The sequence below is a fragment of the Oryctolagus cuniculus genome, chromosome 13, assembly GCF_964237555.1.
Source record: "Oryctolagus cuniculus chromosome 13, mOryCun1.1, whole genome shotgun sequence".
Taxonomy (NCBI): domain Eukaryota; kingdom Metazoa; phylum Chordata; class Mammalia; order Lagomorpha; family Leporidae; genus Oryctolagus; species Oryctolagus cuniculus.
Window position 1 is genome coordinate 56,123,088 of NC_091444.1, and position 14,737 is coordinate 56,137,824.

At 40.6% G+C, this 14,737-nt stretch overlaps 1 long non-coding RNA gene across 1 annotated transcript in view; it reads right to left on the bottom strand.

The window, feature by feature from the left end:
* Positions 1 to 6,770: 6,770 nt before the first annotated feature.
* LOC103350924 (uncharacterized) overlaps positions 6,771 to 14,737 on the bottom strand; it is a 49,771-nt gene continuing 41,804 nt past the window's right edge. The window contains exon 5 of the long non-coding RNA XR_011381317.1: positions 6,771 to 7,640. This is a non-coding gene — a long non-coding RNA (uncharacterized lncRNA). The remainder of the gene's footprint in view (positions 7,641 to 14,737) is intronic.

The following is a 14,737-nucleotide window of genomic DNA, read 5'->3' on the forward strand; positions in this document are numbered from 1 at the left end:
TGCAAAAGTCCATCATGCTGAGATGGGCCACTGAGAAGAGCTGGCTGGGAATTAAGCCTAGAATTCATACAGTGATAGGTATAGGACCCAAAAGGACAGAGGCACAATCAGAAAAGCGAAGTGTGGAAATCTCAATTTATAATCTCAGCTTTACTCTCAACTTTGTTTTTGTGGATTTATGGCTGTCTTTTCTCCATCTTGTGGAAAGATTTCAGTTTAAGAAATGTAATTCTCGGCCGGCGCTGCGGCTCAATAGGCTAATCCTCTGCCTTGCGGCGCTGGCACACCAGGTTCTAGTCCCGGTCGGGGTGCCGGATTCTGTCCCAGTTGCTCCTCTTCCAGGCCAGCTCTCTGCTGTGGCCCTGGAGTGCAGTGGAGGATGGCCCAGGTCCTTGGGCCCTGTACCCACATAGGAGACCAGGAGAAGCACCTGGCTCCTGCCTTCGGATCAGCGCAGCGCGCTGGCCGTGGCGGCCATTGGAGGGTGAACCAACGGCAAAAGGAAGACCTTTCTCTCTCTCACTGTCCACTCTGCCTGTCAAAAAAAAAAAAAAAAAAAAAAAAAAGAAATGTAATTCTCTTTAAAAAAAAAAAAAACCCTCCATTTTAAGTTGCACAAAAAGCTTGAAATTTCAGTGTGACTGAGAGACAGCGAACTTGAGTCTAATCCATATATTCTTAGCATGACATTAGTTACATGGTACTCTACTAATACCTGTTGACTTATTCTCTTGTATTCACTGTTTTCAATCTTCCAATATATGATGAATAGTTTTCCAAATAAACGTGACAGTCTTGTCTCCTGTCTTATTTTTATTGAGTCAGTTCCTTTTCTCGTGACTTAGAATTTATTAACTTTTTAAAAGATTTATTTATTTATCTGAAAGGCAGAGTTACAGAGATGCAGAGGCAGAGGGGGAGGAAGGGAGGGAAAGAGATAGAAAGAGTCAGAGTCTTCCATCTGCTGGTTCCCTGCCAGATGGCTGCAACGGCTGGAGCTGTGATAATCTGAAGCCAGGAGCCAAGGGCTTCTTCCAGGTCTCCCATGTGGGTGCAGGGCCCAAGGACTTGGGCCATCTTCCTCTGCTTTCTCAGGCCACAGCAGAGAGCTGGATCAGAAGTGGAGTAGCCATGACTCAAACTGGTGCCCACATGGGATGCTGGCACTGCAGGTGGTGGCTTTATCTGCTATAGGCAGCACTGGTCCCTTGTATTAGAATTTATAAAGTAAGTAAAAGAAACATCCCTGCTATCAAAGAGTGATGTGGGTTGCTTTGAAGCTCCTTTCCTTCTTATCTAAACCATGAATCTTTTTATTTATTAAATATAAATGAAGACTGCATTTATCAAGTACCCATTACATTTACAGCACCATACTGGAGACTGAGATATGACCATGGGCAGGCATGCCCTCCAAGCTCAAGGAGCTCAAAAGCTGATGGTCACCTAACTCCAGTGGGAACATTTGTATTGGTCCCTTGTTAAAGCCTTTCTCTAACATTTGAACCAGCAGCACGGCCATACGGAACTAATTGAATAAGGCTGGGACTCTGACTACCTCTCCTCACAGTACTACCTCCCTCATAGTATGAGGGAATAGGTCAGATAAGACTGTGGAAACCCTCCCATAGGTAGAAAAAGTATAGCTTGCAGTCACCTTTCACTCTGGTGATTTTCTTTGTTCATTCTGATCTTCTAAAACCCCTGTTGGAATTCTGACTTGCAGGAGTATCTTGTAGATTTGAAATCAGTATATACAAGTCCACTCTTAAATAAGTCAATAACTAACAAATCATTTTACAAAAAAGATTCATAACTGTTTAAGAGGCAAGATCCTCTTACACACTTTAAAATATGATTCAATCCATTAAATAATCACAATTGATATACTCCCCTCCAGGGATACCAGTGCTTACAGAGAGGTATAGTTGTTCCCAGTGTGTAGTATTAACTACTCTGTGAAGTGAAAACATACAGTATTGGAGGTAGGGACCCCATGAAGATAAAAACTTCTATCACAAAAACCATAGGTAGTTCATTGCATCAAACTGAGGGGATGGGAGGGAGAAGTTCATCCTCTCAAGGGCACACTGAGGAGAAGAAAAACGAGCTGTACTTTTCCACTTGCTCCAACAAAAGGAACAGTTTTTAAGATGATATTTTGCTCTTTGAATGATTTTTCTGTGATTGTGTTCATTCTTGTATATGAATATTATCTATACACCTAGATAGGTCTATATACATACAGATGTTTATATTTACATAAAAGATTACTACCTCGTACTTCTATATCTACCTATAAATCATCTGTTTGTATATATAACTGTATTCAAAATAACTATTTTACACAAAATCTTTACATTTCTAATTCTAGCCCCCTCTGGAACCTAGTTCTAATGCACAAAAATCACTTCAGAAGTGAAAAATTATTATGGTTTATTTCTACTTTTTCTTATATCATATTCCAGGGTACTTCAGCAAAAGCAATGGCAGTACCATTGCTGTACTAGATACTGTGGGGATTACACACACACACACACACACACACACACTCATACACAAATACATCTTCTTAAAGTTTATCATCTACCAAAGGGACAAAACCTCAAGATATGATCCAATCACTTAACATGGCTAGATGCAAATAAGTCAGTTTCTACTGGCAGGAAACAGAAGAGATGGGATGGGGCAGATGAGTGTGTACCTGGATGTCCTGGTATATCTTTTTATATGAAAACCGAGCAGCAACACCCGCAGACCAATTCAATTACTAATGTCAAGAAGGAGACACTCCCCTTTCTTTTTGAAGCAAAACTTGCTAGTCCCTTGGAAAGATATGTAGACAAGTCCAGGTGTCTGGAGAGCTAATGCCCCTTGGGTGTTTGCATCTTCAAATTCACTTGGCTCTGGGACTCTTGTGATCAACGTGGCTGATTGGCTCATGGTTGAAAGAATGTGCCCTTCCCCAGGGCCCTCCAACCCTACTGCTGGGAGGCTCCAGGCTGTGAAAAGCCACGAAATGCTCACACTGTCTACTTTTCACTTCCCAGTGGATGCTGTCCCTTACCTTTTAATTGAAGGAAGATGTGGGAGACAAACAGTAACAAGAAGTCAAACCAGGAGAGTGTGACTCATTTCCAAAGACAGCAGGTGTCAGTTTAGAGGATCTAAGCTCTCAGGCCTCCACAGAGAACCCCCGCTGTAGGACAGGCGCATAAAGGAAAGCGAGTGAGAAAGCGCTAGGGCTTACCTATAAAGATGTAATCCTGTTAGCCACCTCAGTCAGGCACTCTTTCAGGTTTCCTGGCCTTATTTTAGGCCTGGAAGCCATGATCCTCTGTGGTGATTTAGCTTTGGCAGGAATCACACTGTCTTGGCTCAAGGATGAAGCGTATGGCTTAGAAGAGCCTGACTCATTATTTTCCGATTATGTTTACATCCTGAACTGTATACTCAGATCAGAAATATCATGCATTCTGTGGTGGTGCCTGTATGTGGCTGTGACTCACAGTGATAGGAGACTGGCTCCATTCTGCGGACACAAAGGCTCATCTGGTTTTCACAATGTAAGCACTAAGTCATGGCTGTGACAAGGCTACAGGCACCCTGATTGGCACTGCAGTTCTTTTGGTCTTCAGTGATACAGTTACACCACAACTACAGATTAAATGATGAAAATGATTAAATGATGAAAAGTATCAACATTTGCATCACTCAGATCTTGGTTCAAATCTCAGCTCTTCTGCTTAGCAAATGGGTGAATTTGAGCAAATCACGTAGGCTCTTAGCCTCAGTTTATTCATCTGCAAAATGGGGATCACATGGAAACCATTGAATGGGTTATTATGAAGAATAAGTTACACCGTGTACCCAAGCTGCTGTTCAGAAAGGTAGGTATGACTTATGGATAAGAAATCTCACATTACTTTTGGCCAATCCCTGTCGGATGCCCCTTTGTAGGATTATGTTGTAGGCAGCTGTGTTCCTGCTGATTTACTCAGTAGTTGCAGCTGATTCAGCTCACTCAATAGAATCTTCCACCTGGAAGGGGTCCCTAGAAATAAAATGTGGCATTGGCTGAGTGGAGGGAGGTGGGACTTTGGGCAGTGAGATGTCAGATATTTCAGGCAGCAAATCTGGTGATCCTTATGCGGTGACTAAACATTTGGGGAGACTGTCACCTGCTGTTCTTTGGGATACAGACCATGTGCTATGGCAGCTTTGCTACCAGGGTAAGCAGCAGGAAAAATTCAGAATCCTGACATGCCATTCTAGCCCTATTTTTTCCCCTAAAGGAGAGGTATGCATTGAGACTGGAGTTAGCCAACACGCAAGCAGAAATGAGAGATGTATATTTACCTACAGCCTGCATTCTAAATTGACTGAGGACCCTTTATTTTAGGTACTGCAGAGTTTTAGAAAGAAATTTATTCTTATCAAACAGCAGGCAAGGAGAGTGACAGCAAGTTTGCAGCATTATTAGATTGGTGCTTGGTACTTTTCCATCTAGACTCTTAGGAGGTCTTCAGACAAATGAAAATTGGCATTATACTTGGTATTTTCCCATAGTTATTTTGAATGATCTCAAAGCATTAGCCATTAAGCTACAAATCAGAGGTTTAGGCAAACCTCTAGGGGCAGGAGGTACGGGAAAGGGGCTTTGGGGCTAAATACCATGTCTATTTGAAATATTTTTCTGTGGTTATTCATACATAGAATTCATGGACTAAGAACAGTTTTTCCAACATTGGGAATTCTGAGGAAATTGTATTGCCAAAGAGCTCATAATTGCTAAACTTTAAGGCATTTCCTTACCCCCAAAGTTTGACAGATGAAGGGAGCAGGTCCGAAATATCTGGGGGCCCAAAGGGAAGTGACCCACAATTCCCACTTCAGAGGTGGTTATGGATGACATCAGACATGGAAGAGTCCTCTAGGGAACAGGGACCAATTCTTCTGCAATGGAAGACCCAGGGCAGCACCTGATGGCAGCTTTCCTGCCAAGCAGTGTTTGATGGTTCCTCTGTCATTGTCTCTGCTGGGTGCTTTTCATTGCTCTTCTTTCTGGAAATGGGTGAATACTGCACTTACTTGGCTCCATTTTTATCCTTAAATATTGAGTGTGTTGGGGCCAGCATTGTGGCATAGTGGGTTAACCCTTATTGGAGTGCTAATTCGAGTCCTGGCTGCTCCTCTTCTGGCCCAGCTTCCTGCTAAGCTTCCAGCTTCCCTTTCTTGGTTACCCAAGAAAGCAGGAGCCCTCAATGGAGTTCCAGGTTCCTATCTTTGGCTTGGCCTGACCCTGGCTATTGCAGGCATTTGGGGAATGAACCAGCAGATGGAAGATTTCCCTCTCTCTCTCTCATCCTGATATTTAAATAAATAATCTTTAAAAAATATTGAGTGTTCTGGGGCAAAAGAACTTGTCTTTCAGCTTACCAGTCACTAGACTATGTCAAGTTCCAACTAGAAGGGCTGCACCCACAGGCTCTGTGGAGCTGAATGAAGCAACTGGATTAGGCTTTCCAGTTGTTGCCTTTGGGAAGTGGTGCTGAGTACTTTCTACTTTGGAAAATGAGGGTACGTGTGAATGTTAGGTAGAGGGATGTTAACTGTGACAGCCACAGCTAAATTTTTTCTGCCCTTCTTATTTATTATGAGCCACTTCGGCCTATGAAGTACAAGTAAAAACCTATCAGTAGGGCCTCCAGAGATTTTGTTTTCCTCATGAAAAAAAAGAGTATAGGACAGCATTTGCTATTTGCCCTTCATCTTTTCTCTCCTCTCCTTTTTTTGGCTGAAATTAAAACTTAGTGTCTGGAGGTGGATGAGTCATCAGGAGGTTGATAAGACAGAAGCCACATTTTAAGGATGGAGGAGCAAGTAGCTAGAAGGATCATAGTTCCAGGTGATTTCCTTGAGCATTTGCACCAGCTCTAGACTCATTGTCAACTTCCAAATTCCTTGTTATATTAAAAAAAAGACTTGTTTAGTCCTCTGAAGTTGAATTATTGTATAACTACGTGTTTATGATCAAATACCAATAAACTGTGGCTTGACTGCCAAAATAATTCAGAACTCATGGACATGATGAAGGTCAAATGTTTTCAGATTTGGGAAGTCAGTAGAAGCAGTAACTAAAGTGATAGACTTGGCAGTGGGGTTGGGCAGGAGGCAATGAAGGCCAGATAGATGTGATCATCTCTAAACAAGTTGAGGAGGCAGAAAAATGTGACCTGTATCTGGAGCCAAAACAGCACTAGAGAAAGAGAAGCAGGAGCATGGTCAAAGGGTAGAAGACCAAGGAGGGGCCACTGGTGCTGTCTTTGGTTAAGATATTCAGGGCAGATGTGGACTGATTGCCAACAGAAGTACTCTACCTTGGCTCATATATATTCCAGAAAGCACCTTGAGTTGTGCATTGGTGTTTGTGGGTAGAAGAGTTTAGCAGGGTGGAGCCAGCATTGTGGTATAGCAGGTAAAGCTGCAGCCTGTGATGCCGGCATCATCTATGGGTGCTGGTCCCTGTCACGAGTGCTCCACTTCTGATCCAGCTCCCTGCAAATGGCCTGGGAAAAGCAGTGGAGGGTGTCCCAAGTGCTTGGGTTCCTGCCTCCTATATTGGAGACCTGGATGAATCTCCTGGCTCCCTGATTCAGCCTGGCTCAGCCCTGGTCTTTGTGGCCACTTGGGGAGTGAACCAGGGGATGGATGATGTCTGTTTCTTTCTCTCCCTCTCTCTATAACTCTTTCAAATAAATAAATAAATATTTTTTAACAAGGGGCAATTCCATCATTTTTATTATAAAAGTTTTTAGCTTAAAAATGTGTTTTATGTGGTACTATGTGATGTTTCATTGCATATGTACATTGTATAATATTCAGAGTAAATATATTTATTATTTCAAGCATTTAACATTTCCTTATGGTGAAAGCATACAAAATAATATATTCAAGGAGTTTTTTAAATGGAAGTAAATACAATGAATTAACATTACCTACAGTCACCTTACTGTGCAATAGAACCATAAAACTTTATCCTTCTATCTAGTTATAACCTAGTATCTATCAATCGACCTTTCCTAATTTTTCCTTTCAACTTCCATCCCCAGGCTCTGCTCACCACCTTTATATTTTTGAATTGTATGAGATCACCTATTTTTTTGGACTCCACATGAGTGAGATCATGTGATATTTGTCTTTCTGTGCTTGGCTTATTTCACATGACATAATGACTTCCTGTTAAATCTATGTGGCTGAAAACGACAAGATTTCATCCCCTTTTATGGCTCAGTAATATTCTGTTGCATGTATGAGCTAAATTTTCTACATTAATTCATTGGTAGATAGACACTTAGGTTGTTTTAATTTCTTGATGATTGTGAATAGTGCTGCAATAAACATGGGAGTGCAGATATCTATTCAACAGGTGGATTGCATTTCTCTTGGATATATACCCAGGAGTCCCATCTTCTTGAAATCTGTTGTAGAGGCATGTCTGAGTTGGTATGCATCTGGAAATATGATGGGTCTTCTGGTCTTCTGTTTTTCAATATAACATGCATGAGAATGTCATTCAGCCGGCTGAAGAGCCATCCATGCTCTCTTCAGATGAATCTAAGTACTCCAGTTTCTTGCTTCTGCAAAGTTAGAGAGAAGCTGGGTTGAGTAAGCAGTGGCAGCCACCATTGAAGCCTCCAAAATCATGCAGTTGAACCTGTTTGATTCTCTACAACCTGGGATGGTATTTATTTACCTTTCACATATTTTTTTATTTGCTAGCTGCATTTCTGACAGTCAGAAGTGACATTAGGATTAAAGTCTCCTTGTCTAATGAAGATACAACTGAGTTCCATACAAGAAAAAGAGCAACATCTTAGCAACCTATATAAATATCTGAATCATTTGATGATTCTCCTAATGTTTCCTGACTTCTGTTCTTGTATTTTAAAAAGTTACAAAGGGAGACACACTCAGATAGAGCAATGTTCCAAGCCCTGAGTGGACCTAAATTTGGAATGTCTGAAATAGAAAACACTGATAGCAGATTTGCTCAAAACAAGCAAAATAAAGTCCTCCTTCCTAAAATGAATAAAAAAGATTGCAGCCTTTACTTTAGTAGCATGTACTTTAAGTAGCATTACTACAGTTCTCCATTCTACTTTAATATACTCAGAAAAACAAAAAATGGGAAAATGTACCTGTTCTTGTTATATTACCTTTTTGATTGTTTTAGCCACAGTTCTCTAGAGAAGCAGAACCAATAAGATATAATATACACACAAAGATATATACATATGTGTATATATATACTATATGTTTATATATATACTTATATATACTATATACTTATACTAGAGTATAAGGAATAGACTCATAGAGTCCCAGTATAAAGTCCAAAAGTCTAAGACCCAGGAAAGCTGATGGCATAGTTCCAGTCCAAACACTACCATGCTCAAAAGCTAGGAAGAGCCACTGTTTTAATTCAAGTTTGAAGAGAAAACCTGATGTTTCAGCCTGAAAGCCGTTAGGCAGAAGGAATTACCCATACTCAATTCGTTTGTTCTCCTCAAGCCTTCAGCTGACTGGATGAATTCCACCCACATTAGGGAGGTAAATTTTCTCTACTTTTGTCTACCGACTTCAATTCGGTCTCATTTAGAAATATCCTAAAAGATACACTCAAAATAATGTTCAAATATCTGGGCACCCCATGGCCTAGTCAAGTTGGTGCACAAGATAAAACCATCATAACAGAGATGACAAGGTAGATGTTTATAGTCTAGATGTGGTTCAGAGGCCAATATTTTTATTTTCAGGAAGTATTTACTTATTTGAGAGGCAGAGAGATATCGACAAATAGAGAGAGAACACCTATTGATTGGTTAACACACTAAATGTGCAAAATGACTGGGACTGAACCAGGCTGAAACCAGGAGTTGGTGATTCAATCCATGTCTCCCAAGTGGATGAGAGGAACCCAGCTACTTGAGTTATCATCTGCTGCCTTTTGCTGTCTGCATCAGCAAGAAGCAGTAATCAAGAACTGGAGCTGGGAGTAAAACTCAGGCATTCCAATGTGGGAGGTAGTAGTCATGTTAACTGATAGGCTAACTGCCTGCTCTGAAGTTTATAAAATTTTTCTGATTACTTGTTGCTAATACAATGGATCAGGGACTAACAGGTACTCATGTATGGAGTACAAAAGTGTTTGGTTTCTTCATATTACTGCAGCAAGGATGGTATTACTCTGGGGAAACCACAGGGACATCTTGGTGAAGAGTCAACTGAAGAGTCTTCTGGTTGAGTTTGGATGATTTTGGAGAGGCATTGGGAAGCAGAGACCAGTTCTGGTTTTCAGACTGTGGAGAACCTAGGTCATTTCAGAGATCTGGTATATTAATGTTTTTATCTAGGAGGAGGGAGTGTTTTAAAGTGGGTTTAGAGGTGTAATGGCTACAGAAGCAGTTTCCATTTGGAGACAGTTGACTTGGTCAGAAGAGAAAGTGTTTAGTCATTTTTGTGCCACAGGGTGGCTTAAACCGTATTTCTCTGATCATGATTATGGAGTGAACTTACATATATCTTGTACTGAGCCATTATTTGTGATCTTTTGGCAACATTGTGGTCTGGGTGTCAGTACTGCCATTTTTCATTATCTCATTAGCAATACTTAAAAATCACGAGATAATTTTTTGCCTAAAATCTGGGTTTGTCTTCTTTTGAAAAAATGTGACATATTGGGTAATGCTGGGCTTTTGTTTCCAGGTAACACTAATTGGGTTCTCTCATGTGCAGTTTGCCACATAGTCCCTAACCAGTTCTTATTATTTGATATCAGGTACAGTTTATTCTTTTCTGTTATGAACATATACATTTTTTGAACATATACATTTTCAACCTTGCTCTAATTGATTAGCTATCTGGAGATTTGCACTGGCCTAGGTCTTTTGAATTATTGAAAATGTTTAATTCTAAAAATGTCTTCACAATTATTGAAATCAAAGCATTTACCATCATTTAACTAATCACTATGCATTAAATTTTGGTCTATTTTACTTTTTGAAAAGCAAAATAAAAACCTCAAGACATCATGTATCATATTTAAATGGACTGATCAGTCTCTAAGAGGTACAGCTGATTTATAAGATAGTTAGCTACTATACTTCTCTTCTTTTACTATCTACCCCCCATAGGATATCCATAACCTGTGTATCAATCAGTAGCACTCTTTGGTACAAATGACAGAATAATCTCATGTAAACTAGCCTACCCAAAAAGAGTTTTTGGCTTCCACAAGTGAAAAACCAAACGGAATTTTTAACTAATAGTTTGACCCAGGCTCATAAATACAACCATCTCTGGATATGTTTTTTTCTGCTTCTCATCTGGTCTCCCTTACATTAGTTTATTTCTCAAGCTATTGTTTCCAGAATCTATATCCCCACATACTGTTACAAGGTCAATATTTTATGAAGAACTAAAAACTAAAGTACTAATCAACTGGGAAAAAAACAGTGGGAAGGAGGATTTATCTCTTTCAAGAGGGTTACTCCATGTTCCATGAACATTATTTTTTCAAACTGGATAAGAAGTATATCCTTGGACTAATAGGTCTCAGTTTTATTTCACACATCTGATCCTGAAAATGGAGATAGTTAGCCGTATCCACAGACCTGGACTGGAGTTCAAAACACAAGTTGGAGTACTGTTAGTAGAGAAAAGGTGATTGCAAAGAAGGAGTTTCCAACAAGAAATGTTTGGGACTTTCACGCAGTAAGTTTCTACTGCAACATGATAGAGTCACTACTAGTCCAGGGCCTGAACTTCACCCAGCCACATTCAGAAATAGTCCTTGCGGTGGGAGATCAGGTCATGGGTTCTAATGCCACATAAAACTACTGGAAATGGAGTTGTATGATTGTCTTGGGCTTCCTGGGAAGCAATCTCTGAAATGGAGATTTGCGTTCAAGAAATTTAGTGAAGAGTTTTCTCAGCATATTTGTAGAGTGAAGAAAGTGGAGTGGGAGGGAAATAAGCCAGACCCAGGAAGGCAAATATCATGTTTTCTCTTATTTGTGGAAGTTAATGTATAGAGAGTATAAAAACTGTGTAGCTGTTGTATCATTTGAAATGTAGTAATGAATGTTGTGTCACTGAATCATACCGTGCACATGATAATATACCTTTCTTTCCCCACATTACGATCATTGCCACGTATCCCTCACTTTGTGATATTCATACCTCTGTTTTCAGGAAAAACAGTATACATGTGTATGTATGTAATGTCCACATATGAAGTGAATATGGCAAGCTGTTAAACACTGTTACATTTTAAAACTAAAAAAACTAAACTTGTAATGATATTTAAAAAAAAAGAAAGTAGCAGTGGAAAGAAGAAAAATTTTGAATGGGATGAAATGATAAAAAAAAAAAAAAAGGTCTCACCTGCTGGTACAGGGAGTTCTGGAGCACGGATGTGTGGGGGCCAAGCTTTTATATTCTCCTGTGGGCTCTAGGCTGCCCCAGAAAAGCGGCATGACCTTGGGTGCAGTGAATCTCTACAGATGAAGGCAAATCCCAAAGGCTGACTCATATGGGAGCCGCCAGCTGCCAACGCTCCCAGCAGCTGGAGGAATGGCTGCTTCAGTCTTGGGCAGTGGGATAGGGGTGGGGGCAGATCTTGGTAGCGTTCCATAGCATCCACTACAATGATGTATGACTTTTTCCTAGCCGTGCAACTGGTAAGGGAAAACAAACATTTATGTCATCTTGTCAGGGTGTGGTACTCAAAGGAGCAAAGTTTTTCTTGGAAAACAAAATATCAAAACATTGCTTGGTGAACATAGCAATAAAATAATATGGTAGAATAGAAGATACTTTTTTTTTTTTTCCTGGCAGGCAGAGTGGACAGTGAGAGAGAGAGAGACAGAGAGAAAGTTCTTCCTTTTCCGTTGGTTCATGCCCCCTGTGGCCACTGCGGCCCGGCACACCATGCTGATCTGAAGCCAGGAGCCAGGTGTTTCTCCTGGTCTCCCATGCGGGTGCAGAGCTGAAGCACTTGGGCCATCCTCCACTGCACTCCCAGGCCACAGCAGAGAGCTGGACTGGAAGAGGATCAACTGGGACAGAATCCGGCGCCCCAACTGGGACTAGAACCCGGTGTGCCGGTGCTGCAGGCGGAGGATTAGGCTAGTGTGCCACGGCGCCGGTCAAATAGAAGATACTTAAGAGGAGCTCTCTCCCTGAAGTCACAGCATGCGCTTGCTTTCCTCCTAGAAAGGTACCTGCTGGTGAAGGAGAGCAGAAGACTCGCATCCATGGAGGTGACTCAGACTACCTGCTTCCCATGGAATGTCTGGGATCACACATGTTCAGATTCTCACTCTTCAATTCATTATATTTCCTAGCAATAACCCCATACAACTAGCTTTATAAAATGTTCTTGTGACACATTTCCTATACACCCCAAGTACAGCTTATCTGCCATTATTTTTGTTTCAGTAGTAGCCCTTTGAATATGAAATGCTGGCAAATGAAGTCTCACTGGACCCGTTAATTCATCCTTTCATGTGAATTCCTATAATTCCAGCAACAGATTTGTTCTGACCCTGTCTTTGCAGTTATGTGATCTTGGTCAAATTATTATAAAGCATTATGAGACTGTCTCTAAGGTAGCTTCTAGCATCCTTTTATTTCATTTATTTGTGATAAAAATAAAACTAAAATAGTGATTCATAGAACATATTTAAATGACTGCTTCAATGCCCTGTCTGTCAGGGAACAATCAGAAGACAGCAGTGAGTTTGACTCTCTAGGAAGCATACCCATATCAAATGTAGAAAGACAGAACAACAAAACAATGGTTAGGGGTTCATGAATCTAAGATAGACTTCTTGTGCCTTTGTCATTTAATCTGTGTAAATTTTGTTGGAAGAAAATTTTATCCAGAAAACAGAGACCATTTCTGAACTTTATATTACATGTGTTTCATGCCATAGCCAAAGTAAGCTACCATCAAAGAAACGGGCTGTAGCTGTTATGAATTTCTAATTCTACCCACCCATGTTTAAGAACTTTTTATATTTATTATATTACTTAACACAACAACTCTAAATTTATAAAAGGTGAAGACTACACTTCAGAACCAAATTATTTTCCCAAGGTCCTACAAGTATTAAGTTATACAGCTCAGATTCAACTTTGGAATTCTGACTTCACAAAGTATTTTCTAACTTTCCTTCATATAGATATGCCAAATGGGACCACTGAACAATTTACTTCTGTTCTTAAACAAGAGTCAAAAAGAATTTGATTGCATGTGTTATCATATTTTAGAAATATTATATTTTAGGGGTGGCGCTGTGGCACAGTGGGTTAACGTCCTGGCCTGAAGCCCTGGCATCCCATATGGGCGCTGGTTCTAGTCCCGGCTGCTCCTCTTCCGATCCAGCTCTCTGCTATGGCCTGGGAAAGCAGTAGAAGATGGTCCAAGTCCTTGGGCCTCTGCACCCACATGGGAGACCCGGAAGACGCTCCTGGCTCCTGGTTTCAGATAGGCGCAGCTCCAGTTGTTGCGGCCATTTGGGGAGTGAACCAGCGGATGGAAGACCTCTCTGTAACTCTGTCTTTCAAATAAATAAAATAAAATAAAATGTCTTTTAAAAAAGAAATATTATATTTTAACATCCACTATACGTCACTGAAAAATTTATCTTTCAGTTTTTTAAAATTTTTTAACAGATTCAGTATGATTTGTAGATACAGTTTTTTTTTTTTTTTTTTTGACAGGCAGAGTGAACAGTGAGAGAGAGAGAGAGACAGAGAGAAAGGTCTTCCTTTGCCGTTGGTTCACCCTCCAATGGCCGCCGCGGCAGGCGCGCTGTGGCCGGCACACCGCGCTGATCCGAAGCCAGGAGCCAGGTACTTATCCTGGTCTCCCATGGAGTGCAGGGCCCTAGCACTTGGGCCATCCTCCACTGCACTCCCTGGCCACAGCAGAGAGCTGGCCTGGAAGAGGGGCAACCAGGACAGAATCCGGCGCCCTGACCGGGACTAGAACCTGGTGTGCCGGCGCTGCTAGGTGGAGGATTAGCCTAGTGAGCCGCGGCGCCGGCCTATCTTACAATTTTAAGAGCAATTTACTTCTTTCAACCATGTATACACTCAACACTTATGGTATCTACATTATATATATAATTTAATATCTAGGTGTCTCTTCTCTTTTTGAAAGTTGTGCATCCTTTTTTTAAAGTTCTCAAATTCATCCATCTTAACAGCACTATGAATAAATTAATGAACTTACTAAAAATCAGCAGTTTATGAATTTTTGAATTTATGACAAGCTCATGACCATGCTGAGTGGTAGGGATGCTAAAGCAAGCACAACACATTCTTTTCCTTCAATAAGCTCAAACTTCAGTAGGGGATTCAGAAAAATAAATAATTACAATATAATGGGATAAATGCTATATCACAGCTGTATGTTCATGGTCAGAGGTAACTCTACCTGTAGTATAGGGTGGGTGAGCAGGAAAAGTTTAATTGAGTAAATATTCACCAAGCACTTACTATGTTCCAGATGCTATACTAAGAACTATGGATAAAATGGAGATAATAAAAGCCTATTGGGCTTACCATCCATAAAAGATGATGAGTTTGTTGGATTGAAGGTTGTTTGTGATATCACTAGCAATAGAATAATGGTGTGGGCTAAGATATGAAGACATGACTTGTT